Source organism: Ictalurus punctatus, chromosome 17, assembly GCF_001660625.3.
Source record: "Ictalurus punctatus breed USDA103 chromosome 17, Coco_2.0, whole genome shotgun sequence".
NCBI lineage: Eukaryota > Metazoa > Chordata > Actinopteri > Siluriformes > Ictaluridae > Ictalurus > Ictalurus punctatus.
The window spans coordinates 6,661,745-6,678,594 of record NC_030432.2 but is presented as its reverse complement, the minus strand read 5'-3'; positions in this window follow the sequence as shown (position 1 = coordinate 6,678,594).

The following is a 16,850-nucleotide window of genomic DNA, read 5'->3' as shown; positions in this document are numbered from 1 at the left end:
TACATCGCCATTGTCATGCTCCAAAATCTAGTGGAAAGCCTAGAAGAGTGGGGGTTGTTATAACAGCAAAAGGGGACTAAATCTGGAATAGGAAGTTCAACAAGTACACATGGGTGTGATTAGGCAGGTGTCCACATACTTTTGGCCATACAGTGTTTTTTCTTATTCCACAAAAAGTGAGAGGCTAGAGAGGTGATGGATGGAGCAGCAGCAAAAGACATTGATGCACTCTTCATTATTCATAAAAGAAGTAAATTACATAAAGCGAATATTATTGATCATACGGCACATATAGTATATATTTTACTCATCTTGAGGAGGACCAGCTACGTTATGTTAGTCTGCAGCAGCAGGTCCCACACATACTCTTTTAGGGCCAGGACTGCCTGGAGTGCCAAATCTCACTAACCCTCCTGAAGCCCTTGACACCAAGTTGTTCTGTGTTTTGGGACAGTGAGCTCTATCAGTGGATATATGATTGATTTGATATTCCCTAGGTATCAGATATCTCAGCCAACACTGAGTATGTCCACATATGTCGCATATTTTTTCCACAGTCACACTGTTTGTTAGAAAACAATGGACTTTAACCTTTGTAACGCACAGCTAATTATTAATTTATTAGTCAGAAAGCATATGCATGTAATAACACATGACAGATTGTGCGGTTATACAAAAACATTGCATGCTGGAAATCTGTTCTATTCTCAATCTATGTTCTACTTTGTTATACAGCAACACAATCATTCATGTTACAGCCAGAACTACTTTATCGTTATGTGAACAATTTGATATTGATTTGAGAATTCAAATCAGATTTGAGAAATCAACCATGCTGTGTTATAATTTTTTTAGCTACTATGAGTTATTCAGTGAAAATAATAAATAAACAAAAAGGGTATGTAGTTATGCCAATGGTTTTAGGGAGTTTAAGTGGTTAGTAAATATGAGTAGTTTTACTGTGTATAATAGTACATTATATGTCCAAGGTTGTCAAAGTGAGATAAAGTATAAACACAGGGTCCATGACTTTTTTAATTGGTTACAGTAGTGGAAAATACAACCACTATTATTGAAGCTATTATATTTAGGGAACCAAGGACATGAGACATGAGCAGAGACATGAAACTTGGTCAACAGGTAGTACTCGTCCTGCTACTCAGGCAAGCGAGATAAGCCTGATCGGCCTAATGGTGGCAACATAGCGCATGGTTTCACGTTTTTGTTCATTGCGCGTGACTGTAAAACCTGACCTACAAACTAAATTTATTTTCAACTGATTCCTTCGGTTCTACAAAACAAAAGCCTCAAGAACCATTTAGCCCTGCCCAATAACAGCCCCAATTCTGAAAAAGTTGAGACAGTATGGAAAATAAAAAATAAAAATAAAAAACAACCCAAGAATAATTTGAAAATTCAATTCACCCTGTACAATACTGAAAACACTGTATTAACACATTATTTGATGTTTTACTTTGTGAATTAAATTTTTGAATATATACACTCATTTCAAATCTGATGACTGCAACACACTCCAAAAAAGTTGGGACAGTCGAATGTTTACCACTATGTAACATCAACTTTTCTTTTAATAACACTTTCTAAGCTTTTGGGTGCTGAGTGAAGACACCAGTTGGTTAAGTTTAGCAAGTGGAATTTTCCCCCATTCATCCATTATGCATTTCTTCAGCTGCGTAACTGTACAGGGTCTTCGTAGCTTTATTTTGCACTTCATAATGCACCACACATTCTCAATTGGAGACAGGTCAGTACTGCAGACAGGCCATACCAGCCCCTGAACTCTCTGTTTTCGCAACCATGCGCTTGCAATCCGGGCAGAATGTGGTTTGTCGTTGTCCTGCTCTGGATGGCAGCATATGTTGCTTCAAAGTGTGTACATATCTTTCTGCATTAATGCTGCCCTGACAGATGTGCAAGATACCCATGCCATGTGCATTGACACGCCCCCATACCATGACAGACGCTGGCTTTTGGACCTGACGCTGATAATAGCTAGGATGGTCCTTGGACAGCTGTTTTATTCAAAAACTATTTGAAATGTTGACTCGTCTGACCAAAAAACATGATTCCACTGTGCTACTGTCCATCTCAGATGAGACCGAGCCCAGAGAAGTCGGTGGTGTTTCTGGACAGTGTTGATGTATGGCTTCTGCTTTGCATAGTAAAGCCTTAACTTACATCTGTGTATGCAGGGTTACCAAAGTATTCCCGAGCTCATGGCAGGATATCCATTACAGACTCAAGACCGTTTTTATGACAGTGATGTCTGAGTGATCTGAGATCTCGCACATTCAGAGGCGGTTTTACGCACCAAAGTTTGACCGGATTCCTTGAATCTTTTCATTATATTGTGCACTGTAGAAGGTGAAACGCCCAAAATCCTACCAATTTGACTTTGGGGAATGTTGTTCTCAAAGTGTTGGAGTATTTTCTGACACATCTGTTGGCAGATTGGCAAGCCTCGACCCATCAAAATACATTTACGAATCACTCCTCTTTGTTTTTATTAGCATTTTCCATACTGTTCCAAATTTTTCGAATTGGGGTTGTAGACTTTTTTCTAATTTGCATAATATGCAAAACCTACTTTTGCAAACTAGTTCTAGTTTTTCAGCCTACCTTCAGAAATTTCATGTTGAACAACTCAGCAGAGTGTAAACCTCAATAATTATATACAACATAAAAACATGTTGAGATTTGTAAACAATATGGCAGCCAGATGTCAGTCAATGCTAATGAGGTGGAGTCTAATTTACTCAGACAATACCTCATGATTGCTTGCATGGATTTGCAGGAAACATGAAAGTCATGTGCAGGACACGGTTCTGAGTTCATCTGCAAAATATGTGGCATGGTTATATAAAGGGGGCAGAGCTAATGTCAGATAGCTATTTCCCAGGAACCATAAGTCCAATCAAGCTGAAATTTTGGTATAGCGCATTTATATAATCTGTAAGTGGATTTTTGATGTTGATACTTAAAAAAACATGCCCACCATTGGCCAATCAGATTGCAGCAGGTATTTGACTGGTTTAGCACTTAGCTATGATCACAACAGGGAGGTTTGGGTACAAGCCCTCACCTATCTGATACAATCTTACTTAAATTGGACACATGCACACAAAAACAAGCATATCTTTTGGAAAATAAGGTTTACAGTGAAAATTATTTTTCACCATGATTCTTTTGCTCAAACCGTCAAAAACTGCCTTTTGGAGCATTTAGCTTCCCTACTTCTGTTTGTAGTAATTTGCATAACATTCAAATCCTACTTTGTAGTATTCCTAGGATTTTGAGTCTATCATCACAACAGTGGTGTCAAACTTCTCAGAGTGTAAGCAATATGGCCACCATATTTCAATCAATTCTAAGGAGCTGGAGCTGCTCTACTCAAACAGCTGTAATTCATCGTTGGTTATATGAATTTGAGCCAAACTTGAAAGTCATGTTCAGGACAAGGTTCTGAGGATGTCTGCAAAGGTTGGGACATGGTCATTCTAAGATGGTGGAGTTAGGTTCGATTAGCTGTATCTCAGGAACCAAAAGTCAGTTTGAGCAGACACGTCACACAACTAGCATTGAGTTATCATCAAAAAAAATTAGATAAGTATGTTCATCTGTGGTCTCTTTATTGTTCTTTGTATCTTGGCAAGAACTGGCCACTGGAGATGCTATTTGCAAGGTGTGCTTGGACTGCACAGATTTGTTAATTCTACTTCTTCTTCTTCCTCCTCCTCTTCTTATTTATTATTGTTGTTGGTGGTGACTAGTGTTTTACTAGTCACATAATTTGAATGGATTTAATTCAGAACTCAATAACTCAGTAGTAGAACTATAAATAATGTCAACTTGCATCAAAGGACAGTATTAATAAAAAAATTTCTTTAAGTTGAAAGGTCAGGAATAAAAAGCTCCGTAGCTCCAATAAAAAGGGGTCCCTGGCTTCACAAAGTTAGAGAAACTCTGTGTCACGTAATCAGGATGGAGCGGTTAAGAGCTTTATTTAGAGGCAGGCAGACAATTCCAAATCATGTAGCAAAAATGGGGTAAAATGTCAGGCACAGGGTCAAGTGATCAACCAACAGGATTAACTAGGCAGAAACGAGAACTAAAAAACCATGAACACAAATACAAGGCTTGGTACAGGTCTAGCGCAAAACACAGAAGCACACAATACTTTGCAATGAACAAAGATGCATGAGGTGTTTAAATGTACAATGTAATCAAAGGGATGCTGCAGAAGAGCTGAGACACATTAGGGGAACAACCAATAATGGAACAGGGGCGGAGACATGACAGAAACCATAACAAATACATGTGTAACCGTAAACAAAGTCTGACAACCCAGAAGCACTCGCTGCAGCACTTCGCTGCAGCACTTCACTGTAGCACTTCACCTGACATTCTGGTATACAGTGCTGTGAAAAAGTATTTGCCCCATCCTGATTTCTTCTGTTTCTGTGTATCTCTCATACTAAATTGTTTCAGAAATGTAAAAAAAAAAAATCTAAGATAAAACAAAGGCAACATGAGTAAACACAAAATACAGTTTTTAAATGATAATGTTATATATTGAAGCAAAAACATTATCCAATACCAACTGGTCCTGTGTGAAAATGTATTTGCCCCCGTGTCTTTCTGATAGTGAAGTCATGAACAGTGACCTTTATTGATGCAAGGAAGGCCTGTAGTTCCTTCGATGTTGTCCTTGACTCTTTTGGGACTTGCTGGTTGAATCGTTGATGTGCTCTTAGAGGAATTTTGGAAGGTCCTTTACTTCTGGGAAGGTTCAATACCGTGCCCAGTTTTTTCCATTTGAAGATAATGGCTCTCACTGTGGTTATTTGGCGTCCAAGAGCATTTGAAATAGCTTTGTAACCCTTCCCAGGCTTATTTCATTTCTCTTACTTCCTCATCATTTCTGGAATTTCTTTCAACTTTGGCATAGTGTGTTACTGGGTAAGACCTTTTAACCAACTTCATGCTGTTAAAAAAGTTCTATTAGTGTTGATTTGATTGAACAGAGTTTGCAGTAATCAGGCCTGGTTGTGTCTTGTCCAGCTGAACCCCATTATGAATTCAGTTTCATGGTTTTGGGGAATTACTAATTCCCCAAAGGAAGTGAGGAAGTAAGATGAGGAAGTAATAGAAATGAAATAAGTCTGGGAAGGGTTACAAAGCTATTTCAAATGCTCTGGGACTCCAAATAACCACAGTGAGAGCCGTTATCTCCAAATGTAAAATCTGGGCACGGTATTGAACCTTCCCAGACGTGGATGACCTTCCAAAATTCCTCCAAGAGCACAGCAACAACTCATCCAGTAAGTCACAAAAGAACCAAGGACGACAACGAAGGAACTACAGGCCTCTCTTGCATGAATAAAGGTCACTGTTCATGACTTCACTATCATAAAGACACTGGGCAAAAATGGCATCCATGGAAGAGTGGCCAGGTGAAAACCACTGCTAACCCAGAAGAACATTAAGGCTCATCAGAATTTTGCACACACCTTGATGATCCTCAAAACTTTTGGGAGAATTTTCTGTGGATTGATAAGTCGAAATTGGAACTGAAAGACAGGGGTCCCATTACATCTGACATAAACAATGATTTCCACAAAAAGTACATCATACCAACGATCAAGCATGGTGGTGGAAGTGTGATGGTGTGGGGATGCTTTGCTGCTTCAGGGCCTGGACAACTTGCACTAATTGAGGGAAACATGAATTCTGTTCTCTACCAGAAAATCCTAAAGGAGAATATCCGGTCTTCAGTCCGTAAGTTGAAACTCAAGCGCAACTGGATTATGCAGCAAGACAATGATCCAAAGCATAGGAGTAATTCACCACTGTATGGATAAAAATAAAAAATATAAATTAAAGTTTTAGAGTGGCCTAGTCAATGTCCTGACTTTTGAGATGAATTGAGATGCTACGGCAGGACCTTAAACAGGCAGTTCATGCTCAAAAACCCTCCAGTGTGGCTGAACTAGTGTAGTTCTGCAAAGAGTGGGCCATAATTCCACCACAATGCTGTGAAAGACTGATCTCCAGTATCGGAAGCATTTGGTTGCAGTTATTGCTGCTAAAAGTGGTACAACCGGATTTTAAGTTTAAGGGGGAAATTAGTTTCCCATGGGTGATAGCTGTTGGATATCTTTTTTCTTTGCTTCAATAAAAAATAAATAAATAAATAAATAAATAAATAAATAAATAAAACTGTATTGTGTGTTTGCTTTTAGTGATAGTGGGAGTGGTGATGGTGGTGTGGGGCTCTATATGAGAACTTGTTTTGGATTTAGACATTTGGGGAGGTTAAGTATTGACCTTGGTTTGGAATGTGAGTGTCATTGGAAAGGGCAAACATGCAGTTTTGTGTCTATGAATCTGCCAAGGGCCTTTTTAATGCTTTTGAGGTCCTACAACAGAGCTTTAAAAGATGCATGTTATGTCTGCACTGCCATACAATTCACCAGTATTCAAAATCAGTCCTTTAGTAATAAAAAGTATTTTAAAATGTGTTAAATATTGAAAAATAAATAATAAAGATATCTTACAAAAATAAAGACGAAAACTGTCTAACTACCACTATCTTATATATATATTGAACAAATATGTGAATGTGTGTGTACATGGTATGCTGTGACTGGCATTTCATTTCGATAGCCTTCAGTTCCACTGCAACCCTGATCAGGATAAAGCAGATACTGAATATGAATGAACAAGCTGTCTATAAAAAGATATTGCTGGATTCTGCTTTGTGAGTGTTTCACAGATCTGGATGTTAATTCAGAAGCACTCAGACAGGAGGTATATGCTTATACATTTATTTTAACACATTACTTTCTGTTCTAATCCTGTTTTATTCCGTAACATAAATAAACAGAGGGTCAAATCAAATTTTATGTACTTTCTTTTTTTAAAAATTCCAGTTTCAGTTTGGTTATGGGTTGGTCTTTGGCACACTTGCACTATAGTCCCAAAGCGTTTCAGTGCTTAGTGCTAATATCTCCTCTAAGTAGCAGTATCAGTGTCATTAGGGAATCGTCTATCCCCTGATTTTATTGGGGCTTTCACCATTCTAATGCATATGCTCTATTGCACCATCTTAGGTGGGGTCTTTTTATGGCTGTTTTTGCTTTTGTCTTTTGTGTCTCTTAAGTCAAAGATCAAGGCCTTTTAGAAAGCATATGAATGAAATTATTTACTGTTTATCAGGCAGATCATGGTTGCATTTTTGGTGTGTCCCATGTTGCTTTGTTTCTGAGTATCCTCTTAACCTTGTAATGCCACAGCCATATTATTCAGTATATATACTGAAACTAATGAGGACGTTTTGTAGTTTCAAAAGAAAGTAATGTAAGTCTGGACCTTTCAACAGAGCTAAAGGGGCTGAAATGAAACCACCTTGCTGCTCATTTAAGTTACCACATAGAGTACTGAATAAGCCCAAACTTTTAGTGATATTATAATAATTTATACTTTCACAGCATAACTTCAGATTTCCATCACATCAGAATACTTCAGCTATTTTGAGAAAACTAACAACATGCAGACAATTTCAAGAGCATGACATAAGTAAATAAGTAAACCATGCAGGACCGCAGCTATACAGTACACATGGCCCTCTCTGAGTAACCTCTGTGTGTCCTGCTTTTATACAGCACTTGAAATAAAATAAATACATACCGTAGATCAATTTAAAAAGATGGAATGTACAGTTAAGGGCAAAGATGTAAATACACCTAAGCTTAAGGCATTCAACAAAAGTGTTCATGACTCCACATATTTCATGTTACAATACATTTACTCTTTTAAATAAATTAGAGTATCTACTTTATTTCTAGAAGAAGTCATTTCAAAATAATTGTTAAGAGACAGATTTATTTATTTCTATTTCTATTACAGCTTTTATTTACTATGTCAGATTTTACATTTTATAAACATTTATATACACTTATATGTACTAACAAATAAACAAATCACAGATATGACAGAAAACTATTTTTGTTTAATAGCTGAACATTCTGGCTTCATGAAACATACCTCAAACAAGTTCAATTTAATTTAATTGATGGCATATTTTTTTTCCAGATCAAGTAGAGGAAAAAATTATGGAATCACTTAATGTTGAGGAATACCGACATTTGTTTTATCTGAACAGAAAAAGTCCACTAAAGGTCTGGGGATCACCTGCAGTCTGGATTTTTTCTAATGCCAGTCTTAGAATAGGGGCTTCTTCCTGGCACGACAGCCTTTCAGGCCATGTACGACTCTCTTAATAGTGGCTGTACATACTTTTAATACCTGTTGTCGCCAAACCTTTCACTAATTGCTTCGTTGTCGTCTTGGGGTTCAGTTTAACCTTTCAAACCAAAGTTCATCCCTGTGAGGTAATTTGTGCATCTTTCCCAATTGATGAAGTGTCTGTGTTCATACAATTGTTTGTACAGGTGCTTGTGGTACCTTCATTTGTTTGGAAATTACTCCTAAGGAGGAAATGGACTTGTAGAAATCCACATTTTTTTTCTGGGGTCTTCACTGTGTTGCTTGGATTTTCCATGGTATCAAGGGCAAAAAAATCAGGGTCTCTAAAGGCAGCCCCTTTTATAGCCACATGAGTGTTCCCATTAACTCCTAATTATGACAAGTGGCCAATCCGAATAATCTAAAAGTTAGTTTCTGACATTTTCCAGACTATTTAAAGAGTCTGTCAATAAATCTGTCTCTAATCGATTGTTTTAAAATTACCTCTGGTGTGACCAAAACAAATGTCCTAATTGACTTGCCAAAAGAAATGTATGGTAACATGAAATGTGTGGAGTTGTGACAAGCGAGATTGAATATCTTTAGCCCAGGTGTATGTAAACTTTTGGCCTCAACTGTAATTTAGCGGCTGAGCCAATTTACCATATGTGGTCCTTTCTTGTGCACATGACACAAGGCTTCCTACTCTGAGCAAACCAGTACAACTTCCTACATGGCATAGAAATATATTAAGATTTAATGAGTCTTTATAGGTCTCACACATCTTTTCTTCGCATACCCCAGCATGTTAGGAAGTAAAGTTAACTTTAATTAACTAAAGTTTAACCATTGCTTAGCCAGAGGCTAGCTGAGCAAGAAGTGTGAGTTTTTCTTCAACCTAATCATTCCTGCAGGCTGTTTTAGCTTTTAGTGGTAAATTAATCCTATTTGTTCTTTATTAAAGCTTAATTTCTGTATATATTATTTCAAAGGATCCGCAATTTGAGCCAGTTGTATTTTGTTGCTCTAAATATTTTTCCCACTGATTCACCTGTTCTTGTTGGTGCTATACCATGGCTGGCAGGCAAGAGCAAGCTGCAACAAGGTACTAAGTGTCAATTTGATGGAAAATATCTACAGTTGAGCTGAGATACAGACATACATAGGAAAACAAATCTTGCTCATGCAAAGTAGACAGTTACCTGACCTGGGGGTTGAGGGGTATTATATTTAAACTGGCATTTAGACAGAACCTGTTGTATTTTACTATGCATGAATATCTGCAGAGATGTGAATGAGATTAAAGACTGACTTTCTATAAATGCATTTGGTCCTTTTATCACGGCGTACTTTGTATACAAAGTCATAAAAATATCTTTAAAGCAATAAAGTTCAAGATTGGAAAACTAGATTGCATTCATTCATCTTCAGTAGCTGCTTTATCCTGGTTAGGGTGTTGTTGGAGCTGAAGCTTATCCTGGGAATACTGGGTGTGAACTGGAAATACACCCTGGATGGGACACCAGTCCATCAGAGGACACCATCCACACACACACACATTAGCACACACATTCACATGTGAGGCAAGCTACTGTAATCAGTCCACTTATGTTTCATTATTATTTTGTTTTAATTTATTTTACATTTTATTTAACTAGTGAGGTCCTGTTGAGATATAGTATCTCTTCTACCGGGGAGTCCTGGTCAAGATGGTCAGCAAAAACAAAAATGACAGAGAAGTCCATAAAACCACACAATAAACAAACACAAAACACCAAAATCTAATAAACAATTCAAATAATACGCCACTAATTAAAACATTGACATTGTTCTATAAGAACAGACTTTAAAATATTCTTCAACAGATCAAGAGATGGGGCAGATTCCATGTAGTATACACTGAAGCTCATTCCATGCATGCAGAGCATAATTGGAAAAACAGATTTACCTAACCCTGCGTGGAAAATTGACGTTTTAATTAAAAACTATTTCTGTTGAGCTGGTATTATATACACTAGTACAATATGTCAACAAACTAGATACTTACTGTGGTAACTTACCCAGTAAAGCTTTTAAAATGAAAATTAGCATATGGTTTTTCCTCCATAAGCACAGTGAAGTCCATTGCGTCATATCATATAAATTACAGTGATGTGTATGGACACTTGCCCCAGTTACAAATCATAAAGCAACATGATAGACTACATACAGTTTTTCAAAATATTTAAAGGCGCATATACATCACCATAGTCCAATACTGATCAAAAGGTACATTGTACTATTAGTAGCAGTTAATATTAATAGAAGTAAAGGAAAAACATTTTTTATTAATGAAAATAAAAATGGTCTGAGTTTTTTCAAAAGGCTATCAATATGCATACCAAATATCAACTTATCATCAAGCCAGATACCAAGATGAGGCAACCCTCTCAAGATGAGTGCCATCAAAAGTTTTAATCATAAAATCATTAGGTGTTAATCTGGAGCACATACAAATCATACATTTAGGTACTTTTTGGTATTTAGCAGTCTGTAAGGAGTCTTTTACAGATAGAGCCTTAGTATAGATGATAGTATCATCTGCATAAAAATGTACATTTGCTGGCTCTAGTCCTACACCAGTTCATTTATATAAATAGAAAATAAAATGTACATGTTTTGGGGAGGTGGGAGCAAACCTGAGAACCCAGAGGAAACGCAAGTGGATACAAAGAAATTACGGGAAAATTCTTAAACAGTAACTCAATTTCAGGCTTGAACTGGGAACCCTTGAGCTGTAAGATGGCAGTGCTACCCACTGCGCCACTGTGCCACTATCTGCTAAACATAATAAACTGTTCACATTTTATAATGGATCTCAGAGTAAATATAGCAAATATGAACTCTTAAATAAAGGGTTAATAAATCCTCTAACATGACCAAGGCTCACTTGACATAGAATGCATGTTACACTGTCATCTCATATCCAGTTCCCAGTTATATAAATCACACCGCCAATCCATACCTGTGCATTGTAACTTGTACTCCATATCATCTAGATTGCAACAAAATGCTGTGCTCCTCTGACTGACTACCACATACTGTACTTTTGGATTTATTGTCAGGTCTGCGGTACTTAATGTTATTCTATTGCTCAGGCTGTGTGACTGCACTGCCTATCAGCTCACAATTACAATATATGTTACACCACTGTATAAGTATAACTTTAATCAATTTGAGTTGGATTAATGGTAAACAGTAAGTGCAAATATCAATGAATTATTAGTGTGTGCGCTTGCTCTGAGCATGGTCTGATCCAGACTAGAATTAATCAAAAATAGTTTGATTAATTATTGATGTGATTCATTATTAATTAGTGAATGTGTCATCGGTGCCGACAGTCATTTAAAGCCTGCCATGTCTGTCTGTCTGAACACATCGCACATTGAAATACTAATGTCAATTAGCACACAAAGAATTGAATACATCTACAGTGACTTTACATAAATATGAACAGTTCATGAATAAGAGATTACTTTTCTCAGATCCTTGGGAGTGTACATGGAAAAACGTTCTGCTAATAATGCCCTGTGATCTCAACTTACACTACATGTGTGGTCATGTTCAAATGTACAAATAAAACAGGGTTTGTATCAGTACTTTATGTAATTAGTCAACTCAGTTATTTGAATGTTAAGTTGATTTGTAATTATATAATACTCAGTGAAGAATCAAGAACCCAAAGAACCCAAAGAATCTTCACATTCAGGATTGCAGCCAAGAGACTGACAGATATTTTACAGTGTAGGCAGAGAGAAGGCTTGGATCGCAGTTTCACTACACTGATGTAATAAGGTCCTAGAGGGATATTTCATCACACCCTGACTGTCTTACTCATCCAATACTATAAACACCTTCAATCATTTCATTTATATAATTGTGCAATTGAAGAGAATATAGTATACATCTGACATGTGAGAATCTCACGTAGGCAAACGGATGAAAATCAATCCTTTGAAAAATAACTTTAAAAGTATCAGCTGTGAGGTGTTGATCAAGTTTGCATTTCAAACAAATAACATAAAACCTAAGGAGCAAGCATTATAGCTTTGGATGCAAACTTTGTTAGTACGATGAGCATTTTTTATGAATGCACTTTGATATATAATTTCAAAACTTTGTCTACCATCCTCTTATGAAGAAGAGCATCTTCTCTTATACTGAATTCAATTAGCATACGTTTTTGATATGCCTCTGACTTATCCTGAACTTAACTATAGACATATCTTACTGATATTACCCTTATTGAAAATGCTATGAGGATGTCACCTTTCTATTTAAAGTGAATGATTTACTGCAATGTTATTAGGTTTTAAATACTGCAAGCTTTATTTGTCACCAGAAATGATTATGTGACCACAAAGACAGTCACTGTGTGGCCAAAAATATTCATAACCATAAGAGTATTTTGGAACTAATTAGACTATTCATGCCTTCATTCATTCATTCATTCAGATTTAACTGCTTTATCCTGATCAGGGTCACAGTACATCTTAAGCTTATCCCAGGAAGACTGGGCAGGAGAATTCTCTCCAATTATAAGTCAGTCTATCACAAACCACCATGCACACATCAATTATGCACTCATTCACACCTACAGGCAATTTAGCTTAGCCAGTTCCCCTACCTGCATGTTTTTAAACAGTGTGAGAAACCTACATGAATCTAGGGAGAAGATATAAATCTCCATACAGACAGTAACCTGAGTTCAGAATCGGGACTGTGAGGCAGCAACTCTACCTGCTATGCTGTGCTATGCTATGGGCAGTGGTGGCTCAGTGATTAAAGTCTCTGGGTTACTGATCAGAAGGTCAGGAGTTCAAGCCCCAGAACTGCCAAACTACCACTGCTGGGCCCTTGGGCAAGGCCCTTAACCCTCAATTGTATAAAATTATATAAATGTAATTCGCTCTGGATAAGAGTGTCTACCAAATGCCATAAATGTATGCCACTGTGCCATCCAGGTAAACTAGGCAGGGTTATAAGATTTTCATGTGACATTTAGATTACATCATTCTTATACAAAACCAACAAAAAACTTTCAATCAGTTGCCCAATGCCTTAACAGCTGAGCTAGAGGGTTAGGGGTTGAAATCCCAGCACCACCAAGCTGCTGTTGGTCCCTTGAGCCTCAACTGCTCAGTTCTACACTGTCTCAATTGTAAGTTGCTTTAGATAATGGCATCAGTTAAATGAGGTAAATGTAATGTAAATGTGAAAGTAGGCATGTGAGAAAATATAATACACATTAGTAAAATTGTCATACTGCACCATAACTGTATAGATTAGGAATGTAGTGTATTTAGAGATTCAGGTTTAAAATAAACCCTCAGTCTTAGAGGTCTAAAATCAGCGAGTTCCCGGTTATATAAACTAATGAAGCAATCACACATTAGAGATTTGGTCATTGACTGACACTGGCCAAGCCATTAAGGGCATTTGCACCTCCTGCCAGTCTAGAGCATGATGGTATGTTAGATTCCTCCTCTGCTCTTTGCCCTTTTCTATTCTACATTGAATATAATGAGGTCTCTACAGCCAATTCTCACCATTCATTCTCTGTGGAGTGAGTCATTTCATGTCCTCCGGAGCATGCTGGAAGACAGAGTCTCTTTAGAGAGTTTACTATTCTTTAGAATGTTCATGTTCCCTAATAGTTTTTTAAGAACAGATGTTTAGACTTGGTGCTGTTATACACAAGCTATGAGATTTGTTAGATTATGACATTAAAACAAACAAACAAACAAACAAAAAAATCTAATACCCAGTGTGGTCAACATTTAATAGCCGAACACCAGTGAAATATTTTGTGCATGAAAGCTTCAATTGTACTGGTGTATTGATTCAGTTTTTGGATGGTGTATAGTGAATAACAGATTGAATATTCTATAATGTCTAATAGTGAATAGAATTAATGATATATCGACTCAGTATTGAATTATTTTCTGGTTTTTAGTGAATAGTTCAAATATCTACAATGTCTAATAGTAAACTGCAAGAATATCATGGCTCAAAATCTCTGTTTTTGCAATACCAGTATTACAGAAGATACTTTATAACTCGTCATTCTAATGTTTCCATATTTTAAGATTTAATAGAGCACAGATTAAACCTTGACTTTTGAAGGTCCTCTTTGTGCTTTGTTATTAAGTTGATACAAACTCCGATTTTTGGCTCTGCCTCATCACAAAACATGTCCAATGTCCAGTTTTAAAAGACATTATACTTCTTGAAAAATCTGGTTAGATTGTGTGAATGCTCAAAAAGGTGATATAATCTACCCAAACAACACTCATCAGAAATGCATACCAAGTGAATGCATGGAGGTGTCTGTCTTGAATGTTGGATTTATGGATATAACATTTACCTTATATTTCTGCTTCAAAAACAAGTAAAGAGTCTCATATCTTGCAGGCCTGCTCTGGGTTCTCCTACTGTTTAAAAGGGAGGGCTTTCAGGCTCACCATCAGGCCAGAAGGAGGTGTTAGGAAGGACAATACAAATGTGAATGAGCTGAGAGAATAGTGCAGCAGCAGGGACACTTTTGGGGTAATAATGGCTATAAAATGTAAATTCAAAGGAGAGCGTGAACAAGAGAGAAAGGACATAGTCCCTGGTGAGATATTAAGATTCTTTGATCTTATGTCAACATAATTATAGTGTATTACACCAGTGGTGTGATTATATACAGGTATAACATTATACTGTGATAAGAAACAATAGATAAACTGTTAATCGTATTGGTAATTTGATCTAATGCCTTATGATTGATTGATTGATAGATAAATAGATAGATAGATAGATAGATTGATTGATTGATTGATTGATTGATAAATAGATATAATATTAAGATACATACTGCAGATAGAGATATCTAGATTCGGAATAGGGATAAATATGTAGGTCATATAAATAATGTCACAACATTATGAACATGAAAATTATTTGCAGGTGTGATACATCAGTTATAATAGTATGAATGTATGATAGAAAATTTGTTTTCAGTCAATGTGACTTAGTATTTAATGAAATATAACAATGGACAAATGTTATATAGACCTTAAAAGCCCGGAGTTACACTGGAAAAAAGTTGGTGTGACGTTCGATATTCCCGGATATGCGGAAATTAAGGGACCGTCTCTAAAGTTACATACGACATTGTTATACACGTTTCTAACTTCAATAGCATTTGAAGGGAATGACTTACAGTCACAAAACCAACTGTAAAGTGTTCATCTAGGTGTCAGGTATGATGCACACCTTTTAGATTTTTTTGATATTTATTAAAATGAGCTATTAAATCACATTTAAATTAAACATGAATTTCACTGAATGGGCTCATACACAAAATATGCCATTATTTAAAGCTGGGGCTGCAGGAGTGCTGCCAGCACTGGGGAGCTACAGTTCATTGAGGGAACCATGAATGCCAACATGTACTGTGACATACTGAAGCAGAGCATGATCCCCTCCCTTCGGAGACTGGGCCACAGGGCAGTATTCCAGTATGATAACGACCCAAAACACACCTCCAAGATGACCACTGCCTTGCTAAAGAAGCTGAGGGTGAAGGTGATGAACTAAACCCTATTGAGCATCTGTGGGGCATCCTCAAACGGAAGGTGGAGGAGCACAAGGTCTCTAACATCCACCAGCTCTGTGATGTCGTCATGGAGGAGTGGAAGAGGACTCCAGTGGCAACCTGTGAAGCTCTGGTGAACTCCATGCCCAAGAGGGTTAAGGCAGTGCTGGAAAATAATGGTGGCCACACAAAATATTGACACTTTGGGCCCAATTTGGACATTTTCACTTAGGGGTGTGCTCACTTTTGTTGCCAGCAGTTTAGACATCAATGGCTGTGTGTTGAGTTATTTTGAGGCGACAGCAAATTTACACTGTTACACAAGCTGTACACTCACTACTTTACATTGTAGCAAAGTGTCATTTCTTCAGTGTTGTCACATTAAAAGTTATAATGAAATATTTACAAAAATGTGAGGAGTGTACTCACTTTTGTGAGATACTGTATATATATATATATATATATATATATATATATATATATATATATATATATATATATATATATATATATATATAATTATTTCATTAAAAGGACATCTATTTTTTTTTTTTAGAAAACCATTCAATCCAGTACGGGTCATTTGGACCCCCTTTATGCATTTGTGAAGGTTTTTTGGTTCATGCATTGTAGGGTTAGATATCAAAAATCTAAAAGGTGTCGTATGTAACTATAGAGAGACGGTCCCTTAATTTCCGCATATCCTCGAATATCGAACGTCCAACGTCAAACCAACTTTAATCCAGTCGGTGTTACCACCGAGCTCACAGTGTTTTCAGCTTTAACAGAACAGTTCGAAGACTTTAAAAGCTGAAGCTGCAAATTCAAACAAAACAAAAAAGCCCTCCACATAGACCCTACTGAAAAATCCAAGCAGCAGCGAGTTTGAAAAACGCTTTTCAGAAAGTGGGCGGGGCGACATTGATTTTGGGCGGGGCTTCATAATCAGACCTATAGCGTT